At 52.4% G+C, this 18,700-nt stretch overlaps 1 pseudogene; it reads right to left on the bottom strand.

Annotated features, from left to right (window-relative positions):
* Nucleotides 1-7,759: 7,759 nt before the first annotated feature.
* On the bottom strand, nucleotides 7,760-18,093 carry LOC109023948 (serine/threonine-protein phosphatase 6 regulatory subunit 2-like; annotated as a pseudogene).
* Nucleotides 18,094-18,700: the final 607 nt, after the last annotated feature.

Below are 18,700 nucleotides of genomic sequence, written 5' to 3'. Positions count from 1 at the left end.
ATTGCTATTATTCTGTTAAGATTAAATATGTAATATTTAAATTTTATTGAATGACATGCATACAGAAATATATGTCCAAAGCATTAACATAATGCTCAGTAAATTATTACAAGCAAATACATTTGTGTAGGCATAGGATAGAACTAGCCTTGTTTCTGCCACACAAACCACTTTCTCTTTTCCTCCCCTCCAAAAGTAACCACAATCTTAAGAGCTAATGTTGTAGATAAAGTTTGTCTTTTTATACAAGTATTTTATTAGAGAATATTTTAAACATATATACGATAAGCAATGTAGTATAATAGACTGATGCTCAGCCTAAACATCTACTAATTATGTGCCATTTCTGTTTAACTTCTACTTCAACTCATTCCCCATCCCCACTTTATTATTGTTTTTAGTTATTTTCTATGAGATAAGATATATATACATTGAAACATACAATCTTTTCTGTACCTTTTTAACAAATAAATACACTCATATAACCTTTTCCCTTTTAATTATAGAATTACCCCCACTTAACAATTATTAATATGCATGTGAATCACCTGGGAATATTATTTAAAAACCTGATTTTGATACAATATACTTGGGTTTTGCCTGAAAATCTGTATTTCTAATAAAATAGAGATCCATAGAGCACATGGTAACTACAAGGTGTCTTTTATCTAAAGCATATAAAATTTGATGAATAAAATTAAGAAAAATTGAGCTCAGGTAAAAGAATACATTAAAATGCATATGCAATATGCTATCTATAGGAGATTTGGTTACTAATGACTCACATTCATAGGTGGCCTTTACAGAATTACCCAAAATGAGTCATTTACACACCAAATGCACACAATTTTCATAGCTTCCCATTAAAATTATATTTAATGCCTTTACAGAATCTAACTCAGCTTTCTTACAAAATAAGCAACAACATTTTATATGACATTATAAGTTCCATCTATATTAAACTTAAACTTACATAATTTTATTAGGTAGGGTCTGTGTGTCTACCACCCAATATTCTTTTGGGTTCCACCATTTGCACAGGCACCACAGCTGAGGAGCGCAGATTCACCACACACAAGATGTTCCCTGCATCTTTTTCTTTCTCAGTGTATCAGTTTATCAGTCAATCAAGTCATGTGAGAATGGAGGTCATGTATTTCCTGGCATAGAGTGTCTCATGGACCCTCTCTTCAGGGGAGAAAAATACTAGAAGGTTCTTTTAAGGGGCACTTCCTGGGACATGGGCTAAGCCATGTAAGGGATGAAGGCTCAGACCAGCAGGTATAGACTTCTCAGAAGGGAAAGATGAGGCAACCATTCTGAACCTGGACCTCTACCACTGCTTGTCCCATCTCATCAAGACAATTCTGAGGGATTGTTCCTAATGTCTGGATGGTGGAGGTTGGGGAACAGTATGGGCTTTGATGGGACTCAGGTAAGATCCGTCATCGGAAGGCAGGAGGCCAGTGCTCAGCATCTGAATTTGTGTCCTTGTGGACAGTGGGGTGCCTTTTTAGGTCCAAGTCCATTTTCACCAAAGAGGAGGCTGGAGACTCTGAATGGCTCCCAGATTCCATCTATGATACTTTTTGGGGTGGGGTCAGAATGGGTCTGAGTTTCAGTATCTTTGGGGAATTCTGAAAAGTCTGTTTGGGGAATCTGGAAAGACCTCTTGCCTGGTGCCCAAATGCTTGGTTTTCTGTCCTGGATTTATACATTCTTGGGAGCCAGAGAGCCAGTTTTGCATTCACACCAACACAACTGAGTCAGAGGTGGAAGCAGCCAAGACAAGTGTCTTGGTGACAGGTGTCTCATCTTTGCCTTAGTTCCTCCCATCAGTCTTGGTAAAGAGCCCTGGAGTCTGGAGCTGCTGGGGCTTTCCTGGTCCCAGGTTCTGCTTTTCCTTCTCATTTGGCCCAAAAGCTATGGGACTGTACCCTATCCTAGCACTTCACTGGGCATCTTCTGGTTCTGTCCATGTGCCCTAAGACTTGGTAGCTCTTTCGCTTTCTCTGTAGGTTGAAGAGAAGGGAGGTCAGTGAGTCCGAATCATCACAGGCAGCTTTCAAAGATTAATCTTAGGATGACTTTTTGAATTTAGGTATTGATTTCCTAGGACGGGACCCAGACAAGTGACATACTGGGTGCCTGAAAACTTATGATGCGTTAGTAATATTCACAACCCATTTTAAACTGAGAAACAAAAAGAAAATACCAAAATGGTAAGGGTTGTGATAATCCAGGTAAGTTTATCAGCTCAGATTTTGAATCCTGAGCAAATTCTACAGAACACAGTGTGGCCCCCAGGATGAATGAGGGAGGGTGGGATAGAGCACAAGTTTCCCTCTCCAGCTGGGCTTTCTGCTGCCTTAGGAATTGGAAGTTGATTGAGTTAGCACTGGCTCCAATCTGATCAATTCAACGTGATCATATCTGATCTAATTATCCTTCCAACATTCAAGGGATAAAGGAATATTCTATTTGGGGTTTACTTTTCTGCAGCCCTGTATATCTTAATGGCACACGCAGCCCAACTAGGCCTTCAAGATGCCACATCCCCTATCATAGAATTTTATTTTATCATATATATATATATTTAATACAATCAAGTATAATTTAATATTTGTCATTTCCAAGCATTTGAAAAATTATGACCTATATATATACACATACAATTGTAATACTATAATGATTTTCTTCATGTGCAAAATATATATACAACTGTTAATATATGGTCTGTTTAATTTTGCATTTTGAATCTGGGCAGAGTTTTGAGTACTCCTGGGTGGGAACTGGACCGGGAAACAAAAGGTGATGAGCCTCCTGCATTCTAGTCCCTGTGCCTCCTGGTTTTGTTATATCTTGTTTTTTGATGCTATGGCAGGACTCTGCAAAAGTCTCCCCTTATGTGTGTCTAAGTCCCCAGCGTAATCACATCCTGAAACATTCCTTATGGAGGCTATGAAGAGCGGCAGGCAAGAGAAATCAATCTCTTCAGCCAGTAAGAGTGAGCCATGCTTATAAACAGAGGCTTATGGCCGGACACGGTGGCTCACTCCTGTAATCCCAGCACTTTGGGAGGCTGAGGCGGGTGGATCACAAGGTCAGGAGATTGAGACCAGCTTGACCAACATGGTGAAACCCTGTCTCTACTAAAAATACAAAAATTAGCCAGGCCTAGTGGCACACACCTGTAATGCCAGCTACTCAGGAGGCTGAGGCAGGAGAATCTTACATTGAGCCAAGATCACGCCACTGCACTCCAGCCTGGGCGACAGAGTGAGACCCTGTCTCAAAAAAGCAAAACAAAACAAAAACAAAAAACGAAGCAAAGAGAGACTTAAAAAAGACAAGTCCAGCATAACACGCTACACTCTGAATCTGGATGTGTAAGAGAGAGGACCTTTCATTTGAGCTTCAACATGGAATGGGGAACTGCAGACCAAAATCCTCACTGTGCCTCCATCCAAGACCTCACTGGCCAGCCCCCTTTCCAACATATCTCCTTTGCAGAAAGGGGCTCAGATGAGGAGGAGAAATGATTTGAAGAAAAAGGCAAGATGCTCTCTTTCCATTCCAGTGAGAGCTGCACTCAAAGCTCAGGTAAGACCTTGGGCTGTTCTTATGAAGGTTGCAAAGAGGGGTGGAATCAAGGATACTAAGCTGTATGTCTTTGATAGGAGTTTATTTGGTAATTGAGGACAGGAAATGGATTACAGCCCTCAGGTGGCTTTGAGAAATGTGGTGATGATCTCCTGGAACTGTATTCTTCCCACTCACTTTTGACGCTGGCTGAACAGCATCAGTTGAGAAAATGACCCACGAATATGAGTCAGAAATAGACTATGGGACTCTGGGTCTAGAGAGAGGTGAGTCACCCGAACTCCCTTTTCCACTAGGACCAGACCCCAATCCAAATGGGAAATAGAATTCCAAGAAAACTAAGCTCAAAACCAGAAACAGCAATGCTAGGTCAAATAAGACTTGACTCTTCCAAGGTGAGAAGGGACAGGATATAGATTAACACAGTCTCCCCTGGGAAAAAAACTGAGAGCGTTTTTGAATGCAGCACTTTACAGATCCTGGGCGCTGGAGCACAGAGGAGAGCTGAGTTTTTGCGGAAACCTCATCTCTAGTGTATCAAAAATGGACTAAGGCTTCCAAGGTGTTCAGTTGGAGGCACTCACACACACTCCATTTTTATCAACAGAATCAGAGTCCAGCTCAGATGAGCAGAAGAAATGAAGAAAAAAAAATAATTTCAAGGACACCTGACAAGATAGAGCAGGTAGAGTCTTGCCTTTTTATCCTAACAGACAAGCAAGACAAGCAAGGCTTGGGTAAGAAGGGGCCTTCTTGGTGGTTGAAAGAATTTTAGAGATCCTGGCATTCAGAGAGCATCTGGGGACCCAGGAGCGAACTCAATCTCACTTTATTAGGCAGGCTGAGGGAGCTGGCAAGTGGGAGGTGAGACAAGTGGGGGTCACCTGAATGTGCATGGGAAGGTTCTGGAATGAGCTTCTGTGTGAACTATTGTGGTGAATCTTTAACTCACGTGCTCTCTCCACAGGAAAGAGTCTAGGATATGAGCACAGCTTGACTTTGAAAAAGAAAGCAAAGGACTCTGAGGATGGACACAGTCGCAAATTAAGAAGACCAGTGATGCCCACCATAAGAGACCCTCAAGGGGTGCCACTGGGCACAGCAAGCAGCCCAGATCTTGGTTACCAAGAGACCAACCACCACCACTTCAAAAGACTGGTGACTCCCTGCATGCTATTTCTGAGGGCGTTATCAAGACCCAGTCCAGGTATGGGCAGAGGTGCATTCTCACCTGATGTGGAAGTAGCTTTCTTCCCAGATTCAGGGGCTTCTGTGCACTGTGCTGGAGGCATTCTACACCATGACTACCCAGGTAGCCTGTGTCTTCCCTGATGATGAATGGCTCATCCCAGCCACACTGCCTGGTCCTAGGGAGACATCCCTGTCTGGAGGAACTAAGAGCTCCTCCTAGGATGGAGATGGGTCTGCCTCTTCTCCAGTCAGGAGATAACTGAGTCAGTAAGTGAATAAGGTGAGGCTTGCGCTGGGGGCACCCAGACCTATTCAGCAGAGGATGCAGTTCTGGAAACAAGAACAGAGCTGCTACTTCTCGGATTCTTCCAAACGACCGGCAGTGACAATTTTAGAAACACTTCGTTAATAAATAAAAAAATTGGCCAGGTGCAGTGGTTGATACCTGTAATCCTAACACTTTGGGAGGTCAAGTGGAAAGACTGCTTGAACTCAGGATTTGGAGACCAGCCTGAGCAATATAGTGAGACCCTGTCTCAAAAAAAAACAATTAATTAGGTGGAGCATGATGACGTGTGCCTATAGTTTCAGCTACTCTGGAGGCAGAGGCAGGAGGATCACTTAAGCACAGAAAGTTGAGGCTACAGTGAGTCATGATCACACCACTGCACTGCAGCCTTGATGGCAGAGTGAAACTGTCTCAAAACAAAAACAAAGACAAAAATAAATGACAGAACCTTGAGCTGTCCTGGAAAAGGAACTTGAACAATATACTCAGAATTGGGAAATCTGGGTTTCCTTGAGGGCTAAGATTACTGCATATTTTATATTTTGCGTTAGATATTTGATGTATTTTGGATCTCTTATGACAGTCAGTTGCTAAATAATAATTATTTAGAAAGAACAACCATCAAGAAGCTCTGAACTTAAAAGTAAAAATAAAGTCCTAACTGAAAGACAGACAAGAACACCTTAACATGTGGCTTAGAAAAAGATAATCAGTTAAAATTCATTCATTTAACAAATATTTATGAAGCATTCACTACAAGGCGACACCACGCTAAATACTCATGAAAGGATAAAGACGTAAAAATGTGAGAGCCAACAGTCTAGAGGGGAGAGAAACTTGTAAAGTAAATCATCACAATTGTTACAATGGTGGAGTGCAGCACAGAACAACGCACATTTCTTTGTTCGTGGGTAGTGTATGTATGGGTAGTACCTGGTAACAGGCAGAAAAAGCTTCACAGAAATGGTGGTTTAAACTGCACTCTGGGCTGGGCATGGTGGCTTACACTTGTAATCCCAGCACTTTTGGAGGCCAAGGTGGGCAGATCACCTGAGGTCAGGAGTTTGAGACCAGTCTGGCCAACATGCTGAAACACTGTCTCTACTAAAAATACAAAAAAAAAAAAAGTAACTGGGTGTGTTGGTACACACCTGTAATCCCAGCTGCTCAGGAGGCTGAGGCAGGAGAATCCCATGAACCCAGGAGGTGGAGATTGCAGTGAGCCGAAACTGCATCACTGCACTCAAGCCTGAATGGCAGAGTGAGACTGTCTTAAATTAAAAAAAAAAAAAAATAGGCTGGGTCCGGTGACTCTCACCTGTAATGCCGGCACTTTGGGAGGCCGAGGTGGGTGGATCACCTGAGGTCAGGAGTTCCAGACCAGCCTGGCCAACATGGTGAAACCCCGTCTCTACTAAAGATACAAAAAATGTCCTGGGGTCACCCCCTTTGGCCTCTCCCACTCCTGCCCTCTGTGGGGTGGCCCAGGTTGTGCCCAGCTAGGCAGCTCTGCTGTCCTGAGTTCTAAGTGCTGGGACTAGCTGTCTGTCCATTGATGACCTCAAACCTCCGTCCAGGCTGCGTTCAGATTCTGCTCATCATCAAGCACCTCATTCTCCGAGGGCCCCAGAGGCTCCTGTGCCATGATCCCAACTTCAGCCTGACACTGGGCATAGTGTGGGGAAACCTCCCAAGGTACAGGAGGGGAGAGAGGATTCTGCCGAGCATCTAAGGGGCTTGCTCTGGAGGGGGTCAGGCACCCCAAGGCCCAGCCTGGCCATGAGCAGCAGATGGGCCCTCTGGCCTCCTACAGGGCGAGGATATTGAGTGTCTGACCCAGGGAGGCGTGCTCTGATCAGGTGGGAGTGCAATCAAGCTCACCTGCAGGCTGGGCTGTTACAGCGGAGCAGGGAGAGTTCTCAGTGGCAAGTTTTACACAGATAGCCCCGTAGAGAAAAGCAACTTACTTTGCACAGTGATATTCCCTGCTTTTCAGAGCAAAGATTTTTAGGGGTTGTTTAGGAAAAGTGGGTAAAGGTTTGTTTTGGTTTGGTTTTTGCAGACAGAGTCTCGCTCTATTGCCCATGCTGGAGTGCAGTGGTGGGATCTCTGCTCACTGCAACCTCTGGCTCCCAGGTTCAAGTAATTCTCCTGCCTCAGCCTCCTGAGTAGCTGGGACTACAGGCATGCGTCACCATGCCCGCCTAATTTTTTGTATTTTAGTAGACGTGGGGTTTTGCTATGTTGCCCAGGGTGGTCTCAAACTCCTGAGCTTGGGCAATCGGCCCATCTCGGCCTCCCAAAAGTGCTGGGATTACAGGTGTGAGCCACCACACCCAGCTGAGGGTAAAGATTTTTTTTTGAATTGGAGTCTCACTCTGGTGCCCAGGCCAGAATGCAGTAGCATGATCTTGGCTCACTGCGACCTCCACCTCCCAGGTTCAAGTGATTCTCCTGCCTCAGCCTCCCGAGTAGCTGGGACTACAGGCGTGTGCCACCACACTCGGCTAATTTTTGTATTTTTAGTAGAGACGGGTTTTACCATATTGGCCAGGCTGGTCTCGAACTTCTGACCTCGTGATCCACCTGCCTCGGCCTCCCAAAGTGCTGGGATTACAGGCGTGAGCCACCATGCCTGGCTTGATAAAGATTTTTAAGAATTTCAGTGACTAAACTTTAAGAAGGAATGAAGCCCACGCAGGAACTCTGTATGACTTTCAACCCGAGGGGCTCTGGCCTGGGCTTTCCAGTGACTGGCAGCATCGGGACATCCACTGCTGTGGCCTTGGCCCCATTTCCCGTGTTGTGTCCCCCACTTGCTGCAGATGCCCTGACGGCAGCGTGGCCAAACAAGGGGAGGAGCTGTGAGCACAGACATGGCCTGCTGGTCAACAGGGCAGGGAGAGCCAGCCTGGCGCTGAGCTTGCAGCCTGGCTGGGGGAGATGCCCGGAGCCCCAGTACCACACAGACCCTCCAGGACTGCTGGGGGTCAGTGGGCAGGGTCCTCTGAGGTGTCAGACCTGCCTCGCCTGTCGGGGGAGGGTAGGACAGGTGGGATGCTTGCAGGCTGAGCTGCATTGGGCAGTGAGGCTGGGGGCACCCTCACCCCACTGCAGGCAGGCCCTCCACAAGCATGGAAACAGGAGTGACTGGGATGCACTGCCAGGTGTGAAAGGCACCTTGTCCTCTCCTAGAGGAATCCAGCCCAAGGACTTCCCCACTGTTGGCTGGACCTACTGGGAGCTCAGGCCCCAGGGCCTCTGCACAGCTTTGCCCTTGCCAGGTGTGCCCTCCTCCCCATTCAAGCCCAGTCCTACCTTCCCCCTCAGGTTTACCTGGCCCTAGCATCTACCCCAGCTGTCCTGCCCTCCTGCTAAACTCCCAACCCCTGACCCCAAAGGCCAGAAGAGGTATCTGTTCACTGAAGGATGCCAGGGACCTTCTTCCTGTGGGGGGATGGATGGGATTCAGCTTGCTGGAGGGGCTGGCCAGACTCCAGCCTCCTCACAGGGAGCGCCTCCCTCTCCACTCTCTCCCCAGGAATGGCTCTTGGAGGCTCAAGGGAGCCTGAGCCTCTGCCCATCTGCAAGCTGCCTCCAACTCTCAGTCAGGGTTTGGATGCCCCAAGTGCAGTCCTGAGGCCCCCGCCCCCCCCCATCCTACTGTCCTGGCTTCTGAGGCATCTGGAAATCTAGGCCTCCCATGAAAGGGGAGCAGCAGGCGAGGTCTGCATGAGCCCCACAGATGCCTGCTCACCTGCTGGACTTAAAGTCTGTGCCCCTCCCCGACCACCAGGGTACCCAGATCCCAGGCGGCTCAGCCAGGCCCAGAGCCCCAAGAGCTGGGCTGTTCTCTCTAACTGGGATCTGGGGTAGGGGCTGCCCCCACCAAGTCCCTGGGGGACCGTCTGGGGCATCCAGGCCCTGTCTTCTTGTCTTAACCACTCACAACAGAGAACACAGATGTTCTGTCCAAGAAGGAAGCCCCCACACTCCTCCCATCCTGCCTCTATTTAAATGCGTGGGCATGACCACCCCGAGCCAGCCTGTAAGGGGTCACGGGGCCATCGGGGAAGCAGTGTGGAGAAGACCCCTGGCCTGGCCTCAGCCTGCTCCCAAGGGAGCTAAGAGCTGGGGACAGAGCCTGGAAGCCGCAGCCTTTGCACCCAGGCAGGCCTGCCCACCTACCCCCCACGCCCCACACACCTGCTGACAGCCTCCTCTGTCCTGGCCACTGTGGGCAGCGGGGGCGGGGGGCCTCCCGGCCCGGACCCGTGTTCACAGCATCCATGGCACTCACTGCCTTCTGGTCGTCATGTATCGCTGTTGGAGCCCCCACAGGAGCTGCTGTCAGAGGCCAGCAGGGGGGCCTTCCTGGTGACACACACGGAGGTACACGGAGGAACATGGAGAAGCTGGGTTGACTGCAGAGTAGGAGGCCTGTGCAGTCCAGTGAGGCAGGAGGGGCCACAGGGTGTGGCAACCCCGGCCATAGGGATCCCTTACGTGTAGCCCTCTCACATGCAGCCTGTTGCCTGCACACGTGTACCTGTGTGGAAACCGCATGATGAGGCTAACAGGCTCACACACCTTCCATGAGGTCTCCACACAAGCAACACTGTTGCCTCCCCCATGATACAGGGCAATGTGCCCTGGTCTCACATGAGGACGCAGAGGTTCAGAAAGGGGCCCGCTCTGCCTTGTGTGGTCCTGACACAGCTCCTTCAAGCACCGGGGACACCAGTGTTGGAAGCCAGCTGTCGCTCGCCTGGAGCTCTCAGCCTTGTCTGGGGGAGCCTCTCGGCCTGACTAGGGGCCTGGGGGCCAGGGGCTCTGATCAGGCCCCAGAATGGCTTCCTGCCAACAACCCACCCACACACATCTCAATGCTGGGGTCCTGGTGCTGCTGTCTAGAACCAAGGGTGCAGACCTGGGCTGTGCCACCTGCTTAGACGGGGCTCAGGGCCAGCCCAATGGCCTTGCTGCCTCCCCTCTGGGGGCTGGGGGCCTCCCCATCTGCACGTGGCTGCTCCAGTCCCACTGCTGTATCAAACCCCAATGTCACCAGAGACCTAGCAGCATGCGGGGTCCTGGCCACCTCCTCCCACTGACCCCAAGGAGGGGGGCCAGCTGGCCTCAGGCCTTAAACTGGGCAAGGCTAGGCCTCTGCAGGAGGCTGGGTGCCGCCTGCACTGCTGCTACTCACAGGCTTTCTTGAGGCCTTGGCTCTGGCTGCCTCAGCCTGGCTGTGTTCTGTGTCCATCAGAGAGCTGCACCTGGGTCCTGACTCGGAGCTACAGACAAGGACGAGGACAGGGTCAGTCCCGGGGAACGGGCACCTCCTGACCCTGACAGGCACTTCCTGACACGGCCCCCTCCTGCCAATGCATTTGTTACCAGCAGAAAGGCTGGAATTCGGTGAACTGGCCCAGGCTTTCTCCTCTGGAGCTGAGGTGCCAGCTGCCCACATGCTGGAACCCATGTCCCTCACCACTCCTGGGGCTATGGGCGTCGAGTTCGCTGGCTCATCAAACACTGTCATCCACATGGCGTCTGCTGGGTGAGAGACACAGTGGTCAGGTGAGGGCAGGCCTGTCTCGGGTGCTGCAGGCAAAGTGGAGGCAGCACACCCCCCACCGGGGGCCCCACAGAGGTTGACAGGAACATGGGGCTGCTCCAGGAGGGAGGCCCAGGCAGTGCCCCTCAGCCCCTCAGAGAATAACAGGGGACAGCTCGAGGGTCCTGACAAGCTGCCAACATCCATGGGGCGTGTGAACCCGGGCTCAGCCAGGCGCCTGAGGGCCCCCAGGCCTCCAGCAGGGCTGACACTGACAGTGTGGAAGCGATGCCACTACCCTCCATGATCCGGGGCTCAGTCAGGCACCTGAGGGCCCCTAGGCCTCCAGCAGGGCTGACGCTGATAGTGTGGAGGCAATGCCACTGCCCTCCATGACCTGGGGCTCAGTCAGGCACCTGAGGGCCCCTAGGCCTCCAGCACGGCTGACGCTGACAGTGTGGAGGTGATGCCACTGCCCTGTCCTATCCAGGACCGCATCCAACAGAGACGGCAGCTCACCAAGCACCACCGGGCCCTCCCTGGCCTCAAGGATGAGCCGCCTTCCTCCTATCTGGGACGTTCCTGCTTCCCCAGGGTGTTGCCCTTGCTCTCTCTTTTGGCCTCAGCTAAGAGCTCGGCACCTCCTAACAGAGATCCCTGCCCCCTCCCCAAAGTCCTGAATGGGTCAGTGCTGCCCCCAGGGCAGGGGTAAGGAGAGGGGTCTTATCAGCCGCGCAGCCTGCGGGGTGGACTGGCTCCTGCCCTAGATGTCAGCCGTGAGGGTGGAGGCCAGCCTGTGCTGCTGTGCTGGGGTGGGCATCAGGCCTGTGCCGCATTGTGTGGGGGCCGGGTGGACGATGGGGACTAGGTGGACACCACCCACCAACCTTGGTGATAGTGGCGGAGTGACAACAACCGAGAGGCAGGGGCAGGAGACCACCTTGTGCCGGGCACAGGGCAGCACAGACCCCTACTCAGGATGGCTGGGAAAGAGCTGGAGATGCAGGTTTCGGGCCACAGTGAGCCCCAAATGCCTCAGCTCCAAATGAAGCCTCCACACCCCTAGGCCAGGGTACCATGTCCTGTCCCCATCACACACGTCCCCGGCCCCTGCCCCACAGCACCACCTTCTGAGTCACCCTCCAGAGGAGGGGCTTTGTTCTTTCCAGGGTCTGGGGGGCACCTGCCCCAGGCGCATCATGGTCTGCTTCCAAGCTCGCCTTCTCATCCTGGCCTCCGCACTCCGGGCCATTCTTTGAGCAGCTCTCTGAAGCATGGGGGGCTCCAAACCTCGGGGAGATGCAGAGTCAGATGCCTGGTGGCCCAGGACAGATGCCTAACACTGAGGGTCAGTGACAGCACCAGGCTCCAGGCTGAGGGTGAGCACAGAATGCCCTGAGGAGCACGAGTCGCTCCAGGCCTCAGCTCCGAGCTCCTGAGGGTCACCCGCTGCGTTGGGCGCCAGTGCTTGCAGGACGGGTGTGCTTGCTCTGCGAGCCGGCATAACAAACAGCAGGGCGTCTGGGCATCTGACGGGTGTTCTGGGGGCTGCACCTCCTCGGCAGAGGCTTTGGGGGGATGGGCAGGCCCCGCACCTGGCTCTGGCCTTCACCTGGGCAGCAGTCCTCCGAGATGTCCTCGTCCTCATCAAAGTGCTGGATGCGGTCGCTGCAGCAGGCCTCAGAGCTGCGCTGGGCTGCAGAGTAAAACGCCAAGGTCAGTTTCCAGAGGGTCTGGGGGAGACAGGAGGCGCTGTCCCCACAGGGCTCCCAGAGGGGCTTAGTTCAGGATGTGGGCGCCATGGGCTGGAGGGCATGATGGGGAGGGTCAAGAAAAGCGACTGTTCCTAGCTCCACAGAGGGGCCTCTCCCAGCCCCACCGCACAGGCCCACGACAGACCGAGCCATGGGCGCGGCCTGAGCTGCCTGGCAAAAGGGTGCCTGCATGACCCCGCACAGCCCCGCTCGCTCACACTGTCCTCGTCAGTGTCGATGTTGAAGTTGATCTCCGCGATCCTGTCAAATGGGGCGCTGCAACAGCAAGGGGGATGGCCTCGGCGCTCCCTGCCCCGCCCACTGCTCATCTGGGGGCCTCGGTGCTCCTCCTCCACTGCTCATCTGGGGCCTCGGCGCTCCTCCCCCGGTGCTCATCTGGGGCCTTGGCGTTCCTCCCCCGGTGCTCATCTGGGGCCTCAGAGCTCCTCCCCCGGGGCTCATCTGGGGCCTCAGCTCTCCTCCTCTGGTGCTCATCGGGGGCCTCAACACTCCTCCCCCGGTGCTCATCTGGGGCCTCAATGCTTCTCCCCTGGTGCTCATCTGGGGCCTCAGGACTCCTCCCCCGGTGCTCATCTGAGGCCTCAGTGCTCCTCCCCTGGTGCTCACTGGGGGCCTCAGCACCCTCACGCAACTGGAAACACCTGTTATCTCCTGGCAAGGCCTAAGGGAGCTGCCCCCGTGGGACTTCAGCAGCGAGGAGGGGGAGTCGCGCCTCATGCAGGAGGCATCCAAGTGGACTCACTTGATGTTGTCGTCATGGTCTGCAAACTCCTCATCATTGAAGCCAAACTGATCCACAAAGTTGGCCGTCATCTGCTGGATCTGGTAGTCAGAGAAGGCCTGGGAGGGAAGGAGGGAAGGAGGGACGGAGGGAGGGAGGCAGGGATTGACGCCGGTCATACAGCAGTCCTCAGGCCTACAGGCTGCTCTTTGGGAACCACAGACTCTCTAGTTGTTCAGGAGCTTCTCCTCCAGCAAAAGTGGGCAGTAAACTCTGACTGTTCAGGGCTCACGATTCTACCAAAACTCAGGCCGCGTGCTCACTGTGCTCACATCCGAGATACGTCCCATATTCTTTGACTTTCGAGTTTATCTGCTGTGTCCTCAGTGCTCTCGTCAAGGTGGAGTGACTTTGGAGTTCTCCCCTCAGACCCACCCCACCCCATACGTGCTCGGAGATGAGCCCCCTCTCCCTTTTGCTAGTGAGATGCCATCAGAGACTTGTCTGGAGGACCAAGCACAGAGCACACAGGTGCCAGGAAGGGCCCGGCAGGTGCAGGGGCCGGCCACACCCTCACCTGCTGAAGGGACAGCTCATTAGGGAAAGCACCCTCAATGTCCTCACTCGAGGAGTGAAGTTAGTGAGTGCTTGCCTAAAACACAGGCCAGATGGGGTGGGTGTGTGAGCCAGCCCAGCGCCCCAGACCCTACCCAGCCCAGGGCTCCCAGACCCCACCCAGCATGTCACTCATCAGATCTCTGGGCCCAGGAGGCCTTGCTGTGTAAGGAGGTGCCCAGGTGAGGCCAAGGCCCCGTGACAGCCCAACATCCATGTGCAGGGGGCAGGTTGGTCTCAGGCATGTGGAGCCCTCTGCCAACAAGCTACAGCTCCTGGACTGGGAGGGAAGGGACCTGGGGCCAACACTGGCTCTGCACAGAGGTCCTCAGAGACCAGCCCTGGGTGTGGCACAGGACAGGGTCTGTGTTGCAGGCATCAGCCTGGAGGACAGACTGCACACTTGCAGGGTATGCTCGGGCACCCGTGTCCAAGAGGAGCAGGCAGGTGTGCGGCCCTTGTGCCTCTCTTGGCCTCTGCTTCGGGGCAAAGACAGGAGTGTCTGACAGCGTCCCAGCACTGTGCATGCACCAAGGGGGCAGCCCCGAGCCTCCTGCGTCCCAGCACCATGCCGGCGCCTAGGGCGCAGCCCCGAGCCTCCTCAACAAGTCCACAGTGTTCCTGCAGTTGGTCTCCGTCAGCCTCTCCTCCACGAAGCTCTCCTAGCAGCCATGGCAATCCACAGGGAGCCCTGCAAGGAAAGTGCTGCCTGGTGAGCCCTGGGAGACCCCTTGCAGATGGCTCAGGGCACTCAGGCGCTCCGGCAGGTGCATCCTGGGTCCAGGAGGATGGGGCGGTGCTACTGTGGTCAGTCCATCTGAGGGCCTGAAGCAGGAGCTTTGCTGGGTGGGAAGGAGTCAGCATAGTCGCGTGTCCGGAGGGGCCTGGGGCCACAGTGAGATTGAGGTGCAGCAACTGTGGGCAGGGTGGTGGGCACTTCTGCCCCTACCGAGACCTCAGTGGGCAACTGAGTTCCAAGTCTGTTGGTGTGGAAGCCCATTCTGAGGAACTCCCAGAAACGCAGAAGCTGTGGAACAGAATCTGAGAAAGCAGCAAGCTTCCTTCACCCTGCCTCACAGGCCCAAACTCAGCAGCAGCCTACAGGCCTGGGTGTGTGTCCTGTCTGTTTTTCCGGGGAGGTCAGAACCCTGGAAGGATTCACGATCTGGAGACTGTATGGGATGATCCAAGAGCTTCCTGCTTGCCCCTCGCCTCCCTAAACCACCCCTGCCCTGGGGATCCCTCCCTGGCCTCCACCTTCACCCATCTCTTTTGCCCTCCTCTTGCCCTGCTCTTATTATTTGTGACAGCGGCCGGCAGGCCTGACCTTGCTAGGGGCTAATGGGGCCCAACCCAGGAGACCCCTCACCCTATGGTCCTGGGGTGCGGGGACGACCATCCAGAGCTTCCTCACCTTGTACCGGTATAGGGAGGAGGGGCCATGGCTGGGCCCGCCTCTGCCACACATGTGGTGTGCCTGTGTCCACCTAACCCACTGTGCTCTTAAGAAACAGGGTGCTACCTGTTCCCCTGAGACTTGTGCTATGAAGTCTCACACCTGAGTGAGAATGTGAGACTCTCCAACCACCTGAATGCAGAGCAAAGCTGGCACACGGCCAGGACTGCCTGCACCCAGGCAGGACTCCATGAGCTGCAAGGAGCCTGGCAGCGCTAATGGCTTCAGAGCACCAGCTCCGGAGTCACCAACTACTCCCAGCAGGGACTGTCTCTTATGCCACATGCTGACGCCTGGTAGGGTCTCCACAGAAGTCTGCCCAACAGAACTGACACATGAGACCCAGGTCCCCCTGAGGACAGATCTGATGTGGGAAGTGAGAGGACAGAGACGGCTGTGGGATGGAGACTTTCACTGTCAGTGCAGTCAGCACCTGCTGACGGGCAGAGGGGAGCCTCAGGCAGCAGCTCCTTCAGAGCCCCGGTGCCCGCGACCAGCAAAAGGATGACCGGGTGGGGGGCTCACCTCAGATGACCTCGCTGATGTGTGTCTGCACAGAGCCCCGCTCCAGGTTCTGCACCAGCACGTTGGCGATCTGCGTGAGGTGGCCTATGTTCCCACGCCTCATGCCACCCGTCGCCCTAAAAGCCACAGGCACCATCAGGGTGGCCGCCTGGCCCCAACCTTGCCAGACCCATGACCCGGTGAGCCAAGTGGCACGGGCCTCCAGGTTCACCTCCAGAGCGAGTTCCCGGCCCTTGCCCAGAGCCCGTGCCCCCGGCCCTGCCTCCAAGACACTTCTGTTTGAGCAGCACCTGTCACGTGAAGCAGGCTCACCCCAACCTAACTACCAAAAGTGCCACTGAGACAGACGTGGAGACAGACACTGCTCTCATCCCATTTTACAGACAGGGAAACGGAGGCAGAAAGGCCGTGGTGTGGTCTGAGCCCTGCTGGTGGCAGCAGTGGCGCAGGAACTGAGCCCACGCTGTCAGCTACAAAGCTCAGGCTCAGCACCCTGCAGGGAGGGTCGGGCAGGACCTCCATGCTGTGCAGCCCAGCTCAGCCTCTGCTTCCCCACAGCTGCACTCAAACCCCTCCCAGCTCCAGTGAGTCCCTCCTCATATCGCCCAGAGCCAGACAGCTCCCAGCAGGACAATGAATGGGTGGGGATGGCTTTGGGTCCAGGACAATAAGCAGGACATGTGTCCTGACCAGAGGGAGCACCCATTAAGCAGAAGACACGGAAAGACCAAAATAACGCGTCCCCATGTGCGAGTGCTGATGGAGCACCCGAGTTCTTGGGGAAGATCAGGAATGGACAGGGGACCCGCAAGAGGGCAAAGCCTAGGCAAGCCAGGCTGGGCAGGGGCCAGAGCAGGTGCCTGGTGGGGATGGGACTGCTTCCTGTCAGCTCCCTGTGTCCCCTCCCCAAGTAGCATTTGCAGCTGTCCACCCAGTAGGAGGGCCCCTTGCATGGCAGCCTCAGAGTGTGGAGCTGTGTCGCACACCCAGCACTCCACCAGAGCGTGCAGTCCTGCACCCAGCATCACCAGTGCCCGGCTGAGGTGCGTCTCTGCATCCCTGACTGGCCAGGCTGGGTCCCTCCATGTCTGAGTGGCTCTTACTGTGTGTGGTCACTGGCTTCCCAGGCCTCCAGGATCCTCTGCACCAGGCAGCACTTCTAAAACAACTGGGGGTGGCAGGGGCGGTAGCATGAGTCAGGGTCTGACTTGGCGCACCGCAACCTCTGCCTCCCAGGTTCAAGCGATTCTCCTGCCTCAGCCTACTGAGTAGCTGGGATTACAGGCGCCCACCACCATGCCCGGTTAATTTTTGTATTTTTAGTAGAGACGGGGTCTTGCCATGTTGGTCACGCTAGTCTTGAACTTCCGACCTCAGGTGATTTGTCCACCTCAGCCTCCCAAAGTGCTGGGATTACAGGTGTGAGCCACCATGACTTGCCTCTTTTGTCCTTAAGTTGGAAGCTTAACTCATTAATTTGTAGCCTTTCTTCTTTTCCAGTCTGTCTTTAAAAGGCTACATTTCCCTGTATACAATGAACTTTAACTACATTCTACACATTTTGCTATGTAGTATTTTTATTATTCTTCAGTTCTAAGTATTTGAAAAGTTCCTTTATAATTTTGTCTTCCTCATGAGTTATTAGAAGTGTGTTAGACTCTCAAGCACGTGAGGATTCCACCCAGGATGGGCAGCCATGTGCACATCGTCCACCACACAAACGTGAGACTGTGAGGTGCACGTTCAGAGACTCCCCAAGGGATCCCGGACCTAAGCAGCATGGGCTGAAGCCCAGAGGAGGTTCTGGCCACCTAGGCACTCCCCTGGGGGACAGAGGTAGCTGAATGAGGACAGCGGGTCTGCAAGCTACCATCCATAGGCCAAATCCAGCCTATCACTTGCTATTGTAAATATAAAGTCTTAGTTAAACACAGCCATGCCCGTTCATTCACATATTGTCTGTGGCCACTTTCCTGCTTCAGAGGCAGAACTGAATGGTTATGACAGAAACTGTATGACCCGCAAAGCCTAAAATATTTACTATCTGGCCTTAAGAGAAAAGTTTCCCGATCCCTACTCTAGAGCTGCAGTGTCTAACATGGTAGCCACTGGGCAGCCACACATGGCTATCGAGGACTTTAAGTGTGGCTTGTTCAAATTGAGATGTGCTGCAAGTATAAAAGACACACCAAAATTCGAAGACTTTATTTAAAAAAGACAATGAAATATGTCATTAATAACTTTTATATTGATTACATGTTGAAATTATATTACAGATAATATACACTGGGTTAAATAAAATATTAGTACAATTAACTTTACCTGCTTCTTTTTACTCTTTAATGTAGGAAACTTTAACATATGGGGTTCTCATTATATTACTATTGGAGAGCATTGCTCTAGAGTAAGGTTTAATTCAGCTGCCAAGTAACTTAGCACGCCCATTCCTATAAGATAATGGCAAACTTGAGGTTTACACATTTCCATTTTCCTCAGTGTGGTGACTTTATGTTCATGAAAATGTAATGACTTATATAATCTAGGAAGTAGACCACAAAATTCTGTATATATTTTTGTCTTCTGAGCAGGTGTCCATGCTTAATTCATTCATCAAAAGCATTGGTATTACAGAAAGTTTGTGAAAGATCACACAGCTTAAAAAACTGAAAAAACAATATTTTTACAAAATTTTATCATTCTAGGCTTAAAACTGTGAAAATCTATTAAAATCACAGTAGTAACCACAATGAAATCTGAAAAAGGGAATATACCAAACAACAGTACTTATGTTTGGGTGACAAAATTTAGCACTATTCTTAAAACTTATTTTCTAAATTGCTGTGACACATTTTTTTACAGTTAAAACAAGAAATTCTAATAATTTGAAGTCAAAAAAATACCAAATCATAAAACCTTTGGAAGTATAAGTTTTACAATATACTAAATACTATAGAGTTAATATTTCAAG

Source organism: Gorilla gorilla, chromosome 22, assembly GCF_029281585.2.
Source record: "Gorilla gorilla gorilla isolate KB3781 chromosome 22, NHGRI_mGorGor1-v2.1_pri, whole genome shotgun sequence".
Lineage (NCBI taxonomy): Eukaryota > Metazoa > Chordata > Mammalia > Primates > Hominidae > Gorilla > Gorilla gorilla.
This window is presented reverse-complemented; position numbering and strand designations above follow the sequence as displayed.